The sequence below is a fragment of the Halichoerus grypus genome, chromosome 6 (assembly GCF_964656455.1).
Source record: "Halichoerus grypus chromosome 6, mHalGry1.hap1.1, whole genome shotgun sequence".
In the NCBI taxonomy this organism is placed as follows: domain Eukaryota; kingdom Metazoa; phylum Chordata; class Mammalia; order Carnivora; family Phocidae; genus Halichoerus; species Halichoerus grypus.
The window spans coordinates 24,236,689-24,254,084 of record NC_135717.1 but is presented as its reverse complement, the minus strand read 5'-3'; the positions used below and the strand labels follow the sequence as shown (position 1 = coordinate 24,254,084).

General features: G+C 42.3%; 1 protein-coding gene across 1 annotated transcript in view; it reads right to left on the bottom strand.

The window, feature by feature from the left end:
• LOC144382257 (uncharacterized) overlaps positions 1-17,084 on the bottom strand; it is a 44,190-nt gene extending 27,106 nt beyond the window's left edge. The window contains exons 1-4 of the mRNA XM_078074729.1: positions 16,464-17,084; positions 13,654-13,735; positions 12,998-13,099; positions 11,150-11,341 (exon numbers count right to left, since the gene is read on the bottom strand). The gene's annotated coding sequence lies outside the window, so the exon portion shown is untranslated. The remainder of the gene's footprint in view (positions 1-11,149; positions 11,342-12,997; positions 13,100-13,653; positions 13,736-16,463) is intronic.
• Between the last annotated feature and the right edge of the window lie 312 nt (positions 17,085-17,396).

The window sequence follows — 17,396 nt, the reverse complement described above, 5'->3', positions numbered from 1 at the left end:
TGTGTCTACGTGTATTTTATCAAATGTGCATCCCCCACCAGAGTCAAGTTACAGAAGACTCCCGTCATCCTGAGGATCTCCTGTGTTGCTCTTTTATATCTACACCCATCTCCCTCATCTTTTCCCTCCCTCCAAATCCCTAAGCCCTTGACAGGGACTGATCTATTCCCTAGTTTTATAATTTTGTCACTTTAAGAATGTTACATAAATGGAATCCTATAGTATGTAATCTTTTGGGACTAGCTCTGTTTTTATTTTTTTCACTCAGTATAATTTTCTGGAAATTCATCCAGCTTCTTATGTTCATCAATACTTTGTTCTATTTACTGCTAAATGGTACTTCATGTTATGGATGAACCACAGTTTGGGTGTCAACCCATTGAAGGGCATCTGGGTTGTTTCCAGTTTGGGGCTATTGTGAATAAAGCTGCTCTCAACATTCATGTGCAGGTTTTATGTGAGGCTAGATTTTTATAGGCCATAACAGAAGAAATGAATGCTCAGAGAAGCACAATAACTCACTCAAAGTCACTCAGCTGGTCAGTGGTAGGGTTGGTATTTGAACTTAATTCTTGCTCCACAGCCTTTGTACTCAACCACTAAGCAATGTGTTGAGATCATCCCTCTCATGAAACACGAAATGATTTGAAAAGGGTCCAGGAAAAAAAAAAAAAAAAAAACATTGAATGACATCCCATTTTAGGTTCCCTTCCAATTGTTCTGATTGTATTAAGGAGACTGTCTGACATGTTTTTAAAAGCTCTGGAACTACCAAGAGTAAGTTTCAGGACTGGAGCTTTTAGTGGGAACAGGGTTTAGCTAGAATTCAAGAAAAATTGTTTTGTTTGCATTGTAGTTATAGTTTAATTGCCTTCTGTTTTTGGCAAATCATACTGTTTTCCATTTGTGATACCGATTAACTTTTTAAAAAACATATGTTTTATTTTTTTTAAAGATTTTATTTATTTATTTGACAGAGAGAGACACAGCGAGAGAGGGAACACAAGCAAGGGGAGTGGGGGAGGGAGAAGCAGGCTTCCCGCGGAGCAGGGAGCCCGATGCGGGGCTCTATCCCAGGACCCTGGGATCATGACCTGAACCGAAGGCAGATGCTTAACGACTGAGCCACTCAGGTGCCCCCAAAAAACAGATGTTTTAAAGTAAAATAATGATTATTGTGTGCATCTTTTCTAACCTATCTGGGGGGCTGCCTGAAGGACAGGTGCAAGGAACTCACTTTATGTAACTCAGAAAAAAGCAGCAAGCACGGCTCATAGAAGCTACCAGGCAAACTACAAAAGTGAAGTTGCCTGAAGTAAGAGATTATGGGTGGAGATATACAATAGACCATCAAGGTCTGGGGGAGATGCTGGAGTGAGTTTTGGGGGGTTTTTTGTTTTTTGTCTTTGAAATTAGGATGTTCAAGACAGCTATATGCATGGGGGAATTAAGACAGCCATGAACATGCCTGGGCAAGATGCATGCTCAGCAAAGTCCTGAGAAAACCTTAAGCTTTCATCTCAGGCTGATCCCTAGGCTCAGAGCAAGTCCAGCTAAGTGGTGAAGGAGTATCCCAGCACAGAGCCAATCTGCACAGTGGTTGTTCTCTCTTCTTTTTTGGTTGGTGATGTTTTTCTTTGTTCATTTGAGCTCCTGCCCCTCAAGGAAATCTCTGTCAAAACATTAACTGAACACGAGCTAAAGGATCAGAAACCTCAGTAATCACACATGACAAACAATAGTCTTTAAAGAATCTGCAAAAGTACCACAACAAAGGACTACGATAGCCTTCAACAGTCCAAAATCAAAAACAAAACAATGAAACCCCAGCAACCTCAACCCCCAGGGAAGTGGGAGAATCTGATTTCTAGAGTTCACTCATATGTGGAATTTAAGAAACAAAACAAATGAACATTGGGGAAAAAAGAGGGGAAAGCTAAGAAACTGACTCTTAACTGTAGAGAACAAAGTGATGGTAACCAGAGGGGGGGGGGCAGGGGGATGGGTGAAATAGGTGATGGGGATTAAGGAGTGCACTCCTTAGGATGAGCACTGGCTGATGTATGTAAGTGATGAATCACTAAATTCTGTACCTGAAACTAATATTGCACTGTATGTTGACCAAGTGGAATTTAAATAAAAACTTGGAAGAAATAATAAGTCAAACGTGTTAAATGATCAAAAACTAAGAGAAAAAATGAACAAAGAACTAAAAAACAGAAAAAATTATATATGGACAAAAGAAATTAAAAAATGATTCTATTTAGAATAGCAACAAAATGAATATAATACTAAGAATAAATTTAGTCAAGAAAGTGAAAGACTTGTACACTGAAAAATAAAAATTTTTGCTGAAAGAAATGAAAGAAGGTATCAATAAATGGAAAGACATACTGTATTAATTGGAGACTTAATATTAAGATGACAATACTACCCAAAGCCATCTTCAGGTTCAATGCACTCCCTATCAAAATCTCAGTGGTATAGAAATATTCATCCTAAAATTCATATGAGATCTTGACGGATCCCAAATAGCCAAGACAATCTTTTTTTTTTTTTTTTTTTTTTTAATTTTTTTTATTGTTATGTTAATCCCCATACATTACATCATTAGTTTTAGATATAGTGTTCCATGATTCATTGTTTGTGCATAGCACCCAGTGCTCCATGCAGAACGTGCCCTCCTCAGTACCCATGACCAGGCTAACCCATCCTCCCAACCCCCTCCCCTCTAGAACCCTCAGTTTGTTTTTCAGAGTCCATCGTCTCTCATGGTTCTTCTCCCCCTCCGATTTCCCCCCCTTCATTCTTCCCCTCCTGCTACATTCTTCTTCTTTTTTTCTTTCTTAACATATATTGCATTATTTGTTTCAGAGGTACAGATCTGAGATTCAACAGTCCTGCACAATTCACAGCGCTTACCAGAACACATACCCTCCCCAGTGTCCATCACCCAGTCACCCCATCCCTCCCACCCCACCCCCCACTCCAGCAACCCTCAGTTTGTTTCCTGAGATTAAGAATTCCTCATATCAGTGAGGTCATATGATACATGTCTTTCTCTGTTTGACTTATTTCGCTCAGCATAATACCCTCCAGTTCCATCCACGTCTTTGCAAATGGCAAGATCTTATTCCTTTTGATGGCTGCATAATATTCCATTGTATATATATACCACATCTTCTTTATCCATTCATCTGTTGATGGACATCTTGGCTCTTTCCACAGTTTGGCTATTGTGGACATTGCTGCTATAAACATCGGGTTGCACGTAGCCTTTCGGGTCCCTACATTTGTATCTTTGGGGTAAATACCCAGTAGTGCAATTGCTGGATCATATGGTAGCTCTATTTTCAACTTTTTGAGGAACCTCCATACTGTTTTCCAGAGTGGCTGCACCAGCTTGCATTCCCACCAACAGTGTAGGAGGGTTCCCCTTTCTCCACATCCCCGCCAACATCTGTCATTTCCTGACTTGTTAATTTTAGCCATTCTGACTGGTGTGAGGTGGTATCTCATTGAGGTTTTGATTTGGATTTCCCTGATGCCGAGCGATATTGAACACTTTTTCATGTGTCTGTTGGCCATTTGGATGTCTTCTTTGGAAAAATGTCTGTTCATGTCTTCTGCCCATTTCTTGATTGGATTCTTTGTTCTTTTGGTGTTGAGTTTGATGAGTTCTTTATAGATTTTGGATACTAGCCCTTTATCTGATATGTCATTTGCAAATATCTTCTCCCATTCTGTCAGTTGTCTTTTGGTTTTGTTGACTGTTTCCTTTGCTTTGCAAAAGCTTTTTATCTTGATGAAGTCCCAATAGTTCATTTTTGCCCTTGCTTCCCTTGCCTTTGGCGATGTTTCTAGGAAGAAGTTGCTGCGGCTGAGGTCGAAGAGGTTGCTGCCTGTGTTCTCCTTTAGGATTTTGATGGACTCCTGTCTCACATTGAGGTCTTTCAACCATTTGGAGTCTATTTTTGTGTGTGGTGTGAGGAAATGGTCCAGTTTCATTCTTCTGCATGTGGCTGTCCAATTTTCCCAACACCATTTGTTGAAGAGACTGTCTTTTTTCCATTGGACATTCTTTCCTGCTTTGTCAAAGATTAGTTGACCATAGAGTTGAGGGTCCATTTCTGGGCTCTCTATTCTGTTCCATTGATCTATGTGTCTGTTTTTGTGCCAGTACCATACTGTCTTGATGATGACAGCTTTGTAATAGAGCTGGAAGTCTGGAATTGTGATGCCGCCAGCTTTGCTTTTCTTTTTCAACATTCCTCTGGCTATGCGGGGTCTTTTCTGGTTCCATACAAATTTTAGGATTATTTGTTCCATTTCTTTGAAGAAAGTGGATGGTATTTTGATGGGGATTGCATTGAATGTGTAGATTGCTCTAGGTAGGATTGACATCTTCACAATATTTGTTCTTCCAATCCATGAGCATGGAACGTTTTTCCATTTCTTTGTGTCTTCCTCAATTTCTTTCATGAGTATTTTATAGTTTTCTGAGTACAGATCCTTTGCCTCTTTGGTTAGATTTATTCCTAGGTATCTTATGGTTTTGGGTGCAATTGTAAATGGGATCGACTCCTTAATTTCTCTTTCTTCTGACTTGTTGTTGGTGTATAGGAATGCCACTGACTTCTGTGCATTGATTTTATATCCTGCCACTTGACTGAATTCCTGTATGAGTTCTAGCAGTTTTGGGGTGGAGTCTTTGGGATTTTCCACATAAAGTATCATATCATCTGCAAAGAGTGAGAGTTTGACTTCTTCTTTGCCAATTTGGATGCCTTTGATTTCTTTTTGTTGTCTGATTGCTGTGGCTAGGACTTCCAGTACTATGTTGAATAGCAGTGGTGATAGTGGACATCCCTGCCGCGTTCCTGACCTTAGGGGGAAAGCTCTCAGTTTTTCCCCATTGAGAATGATATTCGCTGTAGGTTTTTCATAGATGGCTTTTATGATATTGAGGTATGTACCCTCTATCCCTATACTCTGAAGAGTTTTGATCAAGAAAGGATGCTGTACTTTGTCAAATGCTTTTTCTGCATCTATTGAGAGGATCATGTGATTCTTGTTTTTTCTTTTGTTAATGTATTGTATCACGTTGATTGATTTGCGGATGTTGAACCAACCTTGCAGCCCAGGGATAAATCCCACTTGGTCGTGGTGAATAATCCTTTTAATGTACTGTTGGATCCTATTGGCTAGTATTTTGGTGAGAATTTTTGCATCCATGTTCATCAGGGATATTGGTCTGTAATTCTCCTTTTTGATGGGGTCTTTGTCTGGTTTTGGGATCAAGGTAATGCTGGCCTCATAAAATGAGTTTGGAAGTTTTCCTTCCATTTCTATTTTTTGGAACAGTTTCAGAAGGATAGGTATTAATTCTTCTTGAAATGTTTGGTAGAATTCCCCTGGGAAGCCATCTGGCCCTGGGCTTTTGTGTTTTGGGAGATTTTTGATGACTGCTTCTATTTCCTTAGTGGTTATAGGTCTGTTCAGGTGTTCTATTTCTTCCTGGTTCAGTTTTGGTAGTTGATACATCTCTAGGAATGCATCCATTACTTCCAGGTTATCTAATTTGTTGGCATAGAGTTGCTCATAATATGTTCTTATAATTGTTTGTATTTCTTTGGTGTTGGTTGTGATTTCTCCTCTTTCATTCATGATTTTGTTGATTTGGGTCATTTCTCTTTTCTTTTTGATAAGTCTGGCCAGGGGCTTATCAATCTTGTTAATTCTTTCAAAGAACCAGCTCCTAGTTTCGTTGATCTGTTCTACTGTTCTTTTGGTTTCTATTTCATTGATTTCTGCTCTGATCTTTATTATTTCTCTTCTCCTGCTGGGTTTAGGCTTTATTTGCTGTTCTTTCTCCAGCTCCTTTAGGTGTAGGGTTAGGTTGTGTACTTGAGACCTTTCTTGTTTCTTGAGAAAGGCTTGTATTGCTATATACTTTCCTCTTAGGACTGCCTTTGCTGTATCCCAAAGATTTTGAATAGTTGTGTTTTCATTTTCATTGGTTTCCATGAATTTTTTTAATTCTTCTTTAATTTCCTGGTTGACCCATTCATTCTTCAGTAGGATGCTCTTTAGCCTCCATGTATTTGAGTTCTTTCTGACTTTCCTCTTGTGATTGAGTTCTAGTTTCAAAGCATTGTGGTCTGAAAATAGGCAGGGGATGATCCCAATCTTCTGGTACCGGTTGAGACCTGATTTATGACCTAGGATGTGATCTATTCTGGAGAATGTTCCATGGGCACTAGAGAAGAATGTGTATTCCGTTGCTTTGGGATGGAATGTTCTGAATATGTCTGTGAAGTCCATTTGGTCCAGTGTGTCATTTAAAGTCTTTATTTCCTTGTTGATCTTTTGCTTAGACGATCTGTCCATTTCAGTGAGGGGGGTGTTAAAGTCCCCCACTATTATTGTATTGTTGTCAATGTGTTTCTTTGCTTTTGTTATTAATTGCCTTATATAATTGGCTGCTCCCATGTTAGGGGCATAGATATTTACAATTGTTAGATCTTCTTGTTGGATAGACCCTTTAAGTATGATATAGTGTCCTTCCTCATCTCTTATTACAGTCTTTGGTTTAAAATCTAATTTGTCTGATATAAGGATTGCCACCCCAGCTTTCTTTTGGTGTCCATTAGCATGGTAAATGGTTTTCCACCCCCTCACTTTCAATCTGGGGGTGTCTTTGGGTCTAAAATGAGTCTCTTGCAGACAGCATATCGATGGGTCTTGTTTTTTAATCCAATCTGATAGCCTGTGTCTTTTGATTGGGGCATTTAGCCCATTTACATTCAGGGTAACTATTGAAAGATAGGAGTTCAGTGCCATTGTATTGCCTGTAAAGTGACTGTTACTGCATATTGTTTGTGTTCCTTTCTGGTCTATGTTGCTTTTAGGCTCTCTCTTTGCTTAGAGGACCCCTTTCAAGATCTCTTGTAGGGCTGGTTTCGTGTTTGCAAATTCCTTTAGTTTTTGTTTGTCCTGGAAGCTTTTTATCTCTCCTTCAATTTTCAATGACAGCCTAGCTGGATATAGTATTCTTGGCTGCATATTTTTCTCATTTAGTGCTCTGAATATGTCCTGCCAGTCCTTTCTGGCCTGCCAGGTCTCTGTGGATAAGTCTGTTGCCAATCTAATGTTTCTACCATTGTAGGTTACATATCTCTTCTCCCGAGCTGCTTTCAGGATTTTCTCTTTGTCTCTGAGACTCGTAAGTTTCACTACTAGATGTCGGGGTGTTGACCTATTTTTATTGATTTTGAGAGGGGTTCTCTGTGCTTCCTGGATTTTGATGCCTGTTTCCTTCCCCAAATTAGGGAAGTTCTCTGCTATAATTTGCTCCATTATACCTTCTGCACCTCTCTCTCTTTCTTCTTCTTCTGGGATCCCAATTATTCTAATGTTGTTTCGTCTTATGGTATCGTTTATCTCTCGAATTCTGCCCTCGTGATCCAGTAGTTGTTTATCTCTCTTTTTCTCAGCTTCTTTATTTTCCATCATTTGGTCTTCTATCTCACTGATTCTTTCTTCTGCCTCATTTATCCTAGCAGTTAGCGCCCCCATATTTGATTGCACCTCATTAATAGCCTTTTTGATTTCTACTTGGTTTGATTTTAGTTCTTTTACTTCTCCAGAAAGGGTTTCTCTAATAACTTCCATGTTTTTTTCAAGCCCAGCTAGTATCTTTAAAGTGATGATTCTGAACTCTAGATCTGACATCGTACTAATGTCCGTATTGAGTAGGTCCCTGGCAGTCGGTACTACCTCTTGTTCTTTTTGTTGAGGTGATTTTTTCCGTCTTGTCATTTTGTGCAGAGGAGAATAGATTAATGAGAGAACAAAATGCTAACAGGGTAACAACGTCCCCAGAAAATATACTCTAAACAAATCAGAAAAGACCTGAAGCAGTGGGAAAAGGGAAAGAGAGAAAAAAGAAAAGGAAAGAAAAAAAGAAAAAAGAAAAAGATAAAGATAAAAACAAACAAAAGCAGAACAAAACAAAACAAAACAAAAACAGAATGTGATCAAATATGATCAGGCTGGATTATAGATCAGTGCCACACACTAGATTTTGGGTGTATTTTGGTCTGTTAAAAGAAAGTCCCTCCCAAAATTTTAAAGAAAGAAAAACTTATATATGTACAAAAATAAGGGTTGATATGATGAAGGGATGGAATATGACTGTAAAGATGGAAATTATAAAAAATTTTAAAAAAGGATTTGATAAGTTGTTTGAAAAAAGAAAGAAGAGGATTAAAAAAAAAAAAAAAGAAAGAAAAAAGGGAGAGAATGTGATCAGGCAGGGGAGTAGAAAAAAACCATACACTAGAGATTTAGAGTATATTTTGATCTGTTAGAAGAAACTATCTCAAGATTTTAAAGAGAGAACAACTTATATATATATGCCAAAAATACGGGTAACTACTATGAAAGGATAGAATATTACTTTAAAAATGAAAAATAAAAATGTTTTTTTAAAAAAGGGATTGATAAGATGTTGGTTGAAAAAGGGAAAAAGAAAAATTCAAAAAAAAAGAAAAAAAGAAAAAAAGACAGTTAAAAAAAATAATTAACTTTGAAAGACTAAAGAATCATGGTAAAAAAGCCATGAATTCTATGTGCAGTATTCCCCTAGCGCTGGAGTTCTGCCGTTCTCATTGATCAGTAAACTTGGTCTTGGCTGGCTGCTCTCGCTGATCTTCTGGGGGAGGGGCCTGTTGCCGTGGTTCCCAAATGTCTTTGCCGGAGGCAAAATTGCCCCGCCCTTGCCGGTCCGGGCTAAGTAATCTGCTCGGGTTTGCTCTCCGGAGCTTTTGTTCCCTGCAAGCTTTCCGTACAGCTTTGGAGGCGGAGAGTGAAAATGGTGGCCTCCCAGTCTCCGCCCCGGCGGAGCCGAGAACTCGGGGTCCCGCTCCTCAGCGAGCCCCCAGAGAAAAGCCGTCAGTCACTCCTGTCTCCCCGGTCTCTGGCCGCACTCCGCGCTCACCCGGCCTGTGACCGCGCCTTTCTATCTGGCACCCGACCCCGTGTGGAGTCTCCAAACCCAGCAGATCCCTGCGGTGCACTCCCGCACCTCTCCTCCCGGGGGAAGAAGGTGAGTCTCCCCGGATCTGCCGCTTGTTGGGTCCCTGCTGGAGGAGCTGTGGCCCGACTGTGCCGCGGATCACGGTTTATAGCAACCCCGAGCTGAGAGCCCGCGCCTGGGCTCCGTCTCTGCAGCCGGCTTCCCCGCTCCGATCCCTGGGAGCTCTGCCACACTCAGGCACCCCCGGTCTTTCTGTGACCCCGAGGGTCCTGAGACCACACTGTCCCCCGAGGGTTCCACCCCCCACTTCGCCACCAGAGTGACGTCCCTCAGCGGAGCAGACTTCTAAAAGTTCCGATTTTGTGCTCCGTGGCTCTATCACTTGCCAGAAGCGGCCGTCGGAGGCCCCTCCCCCACCGTCTATCCTCCCGAATGTCGCCTCGGATTCACTTCTCCGCACGTCCTACCTTCCAAAAAGTGGTCGCTTTTCTGTTTAGAGAGTTGTTGCTCTTCTTTTCTTTGATCTCCTGTTGAGTTTGTAGGTGTTCAGAATGGTTTGATCCCTATCCAGCTGAATTCCTGAGAGGAGACGAAATCCAGGTCTCCTACTCCTCCGCCATCTTGCTCCCTTATCGCCAAGACAATCTTTTAAAGGGAGAAGAAAGTTCTTCTTTTCAGGGAGAAGAGCTTACACTACTGATTTTTAAACTTACTGCAAAACTATAGATTTCATATGAAATCTTGACGGATCCCAGATAGCCAAGACAAACTTTTAAAGGGAGAAGAAAGTTCTTCTTTCCAGGGAGAAGAGCTTACACTACTGATTTTTAAACTTACTGCAAAACTATAGATTTCATATGAAATCTTGACAGATCCCAGATAGCCAAGACAATCTTTTAAAGGGAGAAGAAAGTTCTTCTTTCCAGGGAGAAGAGCTTACACTACTGATTTTTAAACTTACTGCAAAACTATACTGGAAATAATCTAAATGTCTATTAAGAAATTGATGGATATACAAAATATGGTACACCCATACAAAACTGGCATAAAAAAAAAAAACAACACATAGATGATTGGAATAAAATAGAGAACCCAGAAAGAAATCCTCACATATATTGTCAATGGCTTTTAGGCAAAAATGCCAAGACCATTCAGTGGGAAGAGTCAATCTTTTCAACAAATGGCACTGAGAAACTTAGATGTTCAGATGCAAATGAATGCAGTTACCTTATACACCATATACACAAATTAACTCAAAATGGATCAAAAACCTAAACACAAGAGCTAAAATTCTGAAACTCTTAGAAGAAAACATAGGGGGAAGTCTTCATGATTTTGGATTTGACAATTATTTATTGACTATGACACCGAAAGCACAGGAAACAAAAGAAAAAAATAGATAAAATGTTCCTCATCAAATTTTTAGAATTTTACTTGAAAGGACACTATCAAAAGAGTGAAAAGACAATGCACTGAATGGGAGAAAATATTTGCAAAGCATATATCTTATGAGGGGTTCATATTCAGAATATATAAAGAGCTCTTACAAATCAACAACAAAACAAACAACCCAATTTTAAAAATAGGCAAAGGACTTGAATAGACAATTCTCCAGAGAAGGTACACAAATGGCCAATAAGCACATGAAAAGATGCTCAACATCACTAGTCATTAGGGAGATGAAAATCAAAACCACAATGAGATACCACATCACATGCGGTAGAATGACTATTATACACACAAAACAAACAAACAAACCTGAAAATAACAAGGTTTAGCAAGGATATGGAGAAACCGGAACACTTGTACATTGCTGATAGAAATATAAAATGGTGCAGCCACTGTGGAAAACATTTTGGCAGTTCCTCAAAAAGTTAAATATAGGGGCGCCAGGGTGGCTCAGTCATTGGGCGTCTGCCTTTGGCTCGGGTCATGATCCCAGGGTCCTGGCATCAAGCCCCACATCAGGCTCCCTGCTCAGCGTGGAGTCTGCTTCTCCCTCTCCCACTCCCCCCTGCTTATATTCCCTCTTTCACTGTCTCGCTGTCTCTCTCTCTCTGTCAAATAAATAAATAAAATCTTTTAAAAAAAAGTTAAATATAGAATTACCATATGATGCAGCAATTCCACTTTCAGGTATATATCCAAAAGAAGTGAAAGCAGGAACTCAAAACGGATACTTGCACACCAATGTTCATTGCAGCATTATTCACAGTAGCCAAAAGATGGAAATAATCTAAATGTCTATTAAGAAATTGATGGATATACAAAATATGGTACACCCATACAATACCATTCAGCCTGAAAAAAAATGACATTTGGTCACACGCTACAACATGGATGAACCTTGAAAACATGTGCTAGGTGAGATAAGCCAGACACAAAAGGGCAAATGTTGTAAAATTCCACTTAATAGAGGTAACTAAAATAGGCAAATTCTTAAAGCCAAAAAGTGTATTAAAGGTTACCAAATGCTGGGGATATGAGGAGGAGGGGGGAGTTATTATTTAATGGGAACAGAGTCTCCATTTGGGATGGAAAAAATTTCTGGAGATGCATGGTGGTAACTGTACAATGTTGTGATTTACTCAGTGCTGCTGAATTGTATGCTTAAAAATGGTGAAAAGGGTAAATTTTATATATTTTACCTCAGTAAAGAAAAGAAAGGAAAAAAGCAAACAAATCTCAGTGGAGGAGTGACAACATATAGTCAAGAGAGCATGTGAAATGGGGTATATATCTACATAGGTGTGGGCATAGAGGAGGACATCTTTGTAAAATAAAATATGTTATTTCCAACTAAAAAAAAAACTGATGTTGCTCTGGACCATCCCAGTTTAATTTAACCAGAATCTCTATGGTTGGATCCAAGAATTATTTTTTTAAATCTTCTCAACTGATTCTAACATACAGGCAGGGTTGAGAACCACTGATCTATATATCTGTTACTCTGTTTATTTTCTCTTTTATCCAAGCCTAAAATCGTACTACTGTGAATTAAGGCTAGGGCCTGCATTATTTGCTTTTGGTCAATAATGTCACAAAAGGAGCAGCACCACCCACCCCCAAGGCATAGAGTGAGGCCAACAGGGACACCAACGGTTGTTCCTGTGGAGAAAGGAGACGGGTCTGAGATCAACTTCAAGGTCTGTCCACTCTCCCCTGACAGTCTTGGAAGCTGAGAATTTGGTCAAGAGTTTCAGGTTTCCTTAGAGCCTGTCACAGTTTTATGTAATCCCTGGATCTTACGTAGGGTTTGGGAACCAAAAAGATGTGGGTTTGAATCCTAGACCTGCCATTTATTTGACGTGGGGAAAACATACAAAGCTTCCAATCTGCAGTTTCTTCCTCTGTGAAGTGGGGGCACCACTGTCCTCTCTGGAGGCTCAGCAAGGTTAACAGATTTGTGCACAGCCTGTTGGTAAGTGGGACTGTAGGATCTGAACTCAGTCAAAGCTTCCTGCATACTCAACCTCAAGAGATCATTGGACGGGCGCCTGGGTGGCTCAGTCGTTAGGCTTCTGCCTTCGGCTCAGGTCATGATCCCAGGGTCCCGGGATCAAGTCCCACATCGGGCTCCCTGCTCAGCGGGAAGCCTGCTTCTCCCTCTCCCACGCCCCCTGCTTGTGTTCCTTCTCTCACTGTGTCTTTCTCTGTCAAATAAATAAATAAAATCTTTAAAAAAAAAAAAAAAAGAGATCATTGGAACCCAAGTCTGGGGTGCTTCTTTCTACCCTGTCAGCACTTAAGTGTCAGACGGTTTCGGACAGGAAAGGATGTGAGAACACACTAGGAGCTTAGAGATTAGTTAGAAGAGGCTTCATTGAGTTGGAGTGACTGAAGGGAGGTGTGAAGAAGGCTCGTGTTGCGGAGTTGTATCCACCCCCTTAGCACCCACACTGCTCCCTGAAGGGGTTTTGGGGGCCTGGAAGTGGGCAGGTGAGGATCACCACTTACTTCGTAGCCCATGAAGAGGCCAATGGGCTTGGTGGGCTTCATCCTGATGCCAGTGTTGCCTTCAGTGTTGAACGGCAGGCTGTTGCCCTTGTCGTCAATGATCTGGAGCAACAGGCGTGTGAATCCCACCCTGCAGGGTCACCCCAACACGCCTGCCCCACCCACACAGTACCGGACTATTTGTGTGACACTGGTGAGAATAAATGGGGGGAGGAGCCCTGTTGGGAAATAGATTACAGCTGTCAGAAGAGTTTGAAGTCAGGAAGTGGTGAAACCCAAGTTATGGGTCTACTGGTCTCATGGACATGCAGACGTGGCAAACGTGTCTTCAAGCTAGAAAACACAGATCAGGGAAAACTAGAAGCACCAGCTGATGGAGAGAGCTGCCAGGGCTCCCTCCAGGTGCTCTGGTCCCATCTGTTGTGTATGAGGCTTCCGGCTGCCAGGCTGAGCAGCATTCATGCCCAGGATACTGCAGTTCTCAACTGAAGCCTCCCCAGGAAATCGGCGGGAAAACAGGAGGAGAGGAAGAAGGACAACAACTGGGGTGGGGGTGGGGTGGAGTGGGCACAGCTGGTTCTGTCACCTGGTGTCCCACAATTGTCCAATCCCAGCTGAGCCCTAACTGCACCCAGCAAATGCCTTTAGGACCAGACCTGGACGTCGAAGGCGGGGGATGCCTTCCCCGATGGAACCCGGCTTGATCTTCATTCCACGGAGAGTGCCACAACTTACTCCCTATTCATAAAAGAAAGAAAATGGGGTTGGTCAAAGAGTCCAGGCTGATTACAAAGCATTAAGAACCACACACAGCATCCTCACTCATCCATGTCATTCGATGCTATGCAAAGAACCCTTATGGGGAAGCTAGAAGGCCCAGATTCTAGGTGCAAGGCATTGACCCAATTCTGGTCAGCAGATATTCACCACACCTGACATGGACTGGGCCTGTGCTAGCTCCTGGGGCTACCCGGTCCAGTGGGAGGGGCCAAAAAAGAAGCAAAGGGGTGAGCCCGGGGCTGTGGGCATGTAATGTGAGGTGTGGAGTACGCACTGTATGTCAGACATGTGTCCGTTTGTTAGAGGAAGGCCATGACATCATTTAACATTGACTCAGGCTGTTAAACAGTGATAGGAACACTGTCTCAACGACTCAGAGCTGTGCTGAGAATATTCAGATTGTGTTGTCCCCTCTGCTAGGCAACTGCCCCACCCCCATTTATCTTCCTGATGAACTTTATTCCTCCTTTATGGTACTCTAAAATATCTTTCTAAAGCTAAGCCAGACCAGGATTTGAATCTTTTTTTTTTTTCTTTTTAAGATTTTGTGTGTTTATTTGAGAGAGAGAAAAACGAGAGACAGAGTAGGGGTGGAGGGGGAGGGGCAGAGGGAGAGGGAGAAGCAGACTCCCCAGCTGAGCAGGGAGCCCAATGCGGGGCTCGATCCCAGGACCCCAGGACCACCACCCAAGCCAAAGGCAAATGCTTAACCGACTGAGCCACCCAAGGATTTGAATCTTGACTCCAGCTATGTGCCAATTAATCCCCTTTCATCTTCTCCTCTGTAAAGGGGGGTAATTACAACACTTAGCTCTCATAGTACCTGTGAGTGTGTGGAAAACTCTTCACACAGTGCCTGGCACACCAAGTTAGTTCCATAAACAGTTACAACTAGCTATTATCCTGGCCCCAAGAAAAGTCAGTTGGGAGATTCTCCTTCTGTAGTATTTCTTCCCACACTTCCATTGTAGCCAACAGAGCATTATACTTCTTTTTTTTAAAAATATTTATCCATTTATTTTAGAGAGAGAGAAAGAGCTCAAGAGTGCTTGAATGGGGTTTGGGGGGCAGAGGGAGAGAGAGTCTTAAGCAGACTCCCTGCTGAGCATGGAGCTCTATGCGGGGGCTCAATCCCACGACCCATGAGATCACCACCTAAGCTGAAACCAAGAGTCGGAAGCTCAACCCACTGAGCCAACCAGGAGCTCCCAATTATACTTATTTTTGCTTGTCTGTTTCCCTCAGTGGATAACAAGCATCCTGAGAATAGAGATTGCCCCATTCATCTCTACTATCCTAGCATCTAGGGCAACACTTACTTAAAAACAAGAGTAACGGCAAGGTGAGCATGTACAAGAGGTTGGACATTGTAGCCAGAGCTTTATATACTTCCTTTCATTTCCCTTATCACAACCCAGCGAGACTGGGTTATATTTCCATTTTGGAGACAGAGAAGCAGAGACTCTGGAAGGTTCAATGCTATGCCAATGGTCTTGAAGCCTGTAATTGGCAAGCTGAGATTTGAACTGGGGTCTGAGTTCCTGAGAGGGAAAGCTCTTTCTCCTTTGCTATGTTGCTGCTCACAGTACAGGCATGTGGAAAATGTTCCACAGATGAGTCAGTGGCTATGAAAATACTTTGTGAAATACAGCACCACCTGGGTATAAGGCAGTATTCTGTTGTTGCAAATAGTTGATACAAAGGAACCTGGATCATGGGTATATTGTAGTTCTCATCCCACCCTCCTCCTTGTCCAAATATAAACTATGAACCATACAAGAACTAACCTAGAGTCTTAATATTTCTTAGGCCTGGAAGCAGACCAATTAACTGATGATTTAAAAGCATATTTTTTTGCAAAAAAGTCAGACAAGTATGTGAATTGAGGCTAAAATAGTCATTTTGCTCCAGCTCCTGAGGTGGTAGTCATCTGTCTGTCAGTTACAGGGATAACAAGGAGGCTGGGCAAAGTGGCCCAGCAACAGAAATGACTTGAGAATTGTGTTGGAAGAAAGATACCTGCCCCTGCCCCTACTATCATTAATAACGTTTTTGTGGTTCAAGACATGCCTGATACTCTGAATGCCCTGTCACCTGGCTAGTCAGTGATGCCTTTGGGAGTCACACTGTGTGTGTGTGTGTGTGTGTGTGTGTGTGTGTGTGTGTCTGTGTGTGTGTGTTGGTATATACAGGAAGTTTCTGCTCCCTCCCCCACTCTAGCTAGTGTCCCACAATCAAACCTGTGTGCTGTCCACGTGAACACCAGAAATGAACTGCTGGGGCCAGCTCCTGGCTGCCTGTGGTTGCCACCCTAGGAAGGGATGAAGTAGGCAGGACTTGCAGATGGTGGGCTCCATGTAACTGGAGAGAACCTCCCATCCCGCCACCCTTCCTGGGCTCCCTAGAGCTAATGATCACAAGGATGGTAGCACCATGTCCTTACACCCCTTTTCAAAGTTTTGTCCAATAGTTTTCAGTACATTGGCCTCTTGACAAACTGATGAGCTGTGAATTGTCTTTGTGCAAATTGATTTGGGGCAAATTAGCCTAGAATTCTGAAGCCTCCCATTGGCTTCAAGCAATGCTGTGAGCAGAGTGGGGCCTCTGCACATACATGGTTCAGCTCGTCTGCTGGGCTCAGTGGCTCAGCACATCCTGACTGACCAAGAAAGTACCATCTACCTACTGTTTCTGACTGTCCGTAGACCTCGTAGAGCAGAAGACCTGTCCATTTTCTCCACTGCTCTTGATCCTCCGGCAGCAGAGCCTCCCCGCCAGCACTGCAGTGCTCCAGGGTAGGGAACCTGAGACTTAGGGGAAGGCAAAGTGACAAGAGAACTTGCAATCAGGCCTTGGATGTTCTGCCCCAGGCCCAGAGTGTTAAGAGCTCAGAGCCTCGTCATCTGGATCATTCATGCTTCTGCTTCCTCATGTTCTTACTTGCCTTTTGGGCAATTTGCTGGTGGTCAAAGCCAACTGGAAGTCACTCACTTCCTGTCAGTTCATGTTAACTCTTCTGGCAAGGGCTGGGTGGTGGTGGTGAGGCTAATGGGTTTGGATCAAAGGTTTGGATCAACTTTGGAAGTTGACATAAAAAGATGGCAAAGATGTATTTATCAGACCTTGTCTTCACATTCTCCGTGGCTATGAGGGGTATTTTATAAACTGTAATGTGATGGGGGATAAAATCCCAAGAGCATGTTAGGATGCTAACAGAACTGCATTGCCTTCTCTGAAGGGTAGGGTCATGTGAATTGAAGGGCTTTTGTATTTCTGAGCAGAGAATGCAAGTTAGAGGGTAGAAATGAATTGCCCAGGACATCAAGGAAGACTGGGATGCGTGTAAGAAAGGAGAGAAGGGTTATGGTAGCAGCCCTGAGAGAAAGAATTTCAGGGAGCCAAAAAGTTGGCTGTGAACATCTGTGGTAGGTACATTGCATGATGTAAATCCTCTTCTTCATTTTTCCCCATAAAATTTTCTGCTTATAAAAAAACAACCACAAAATAATGATGGATTCCCTGAAGGACGTGCGGAGAAGTGATTGAGGTCTGAGTACCAGGTGGCCTGGGGCTGAGCCGGGTCAGCTCTTGGGGATGAGAGAGGTAGCAGACATCTGGT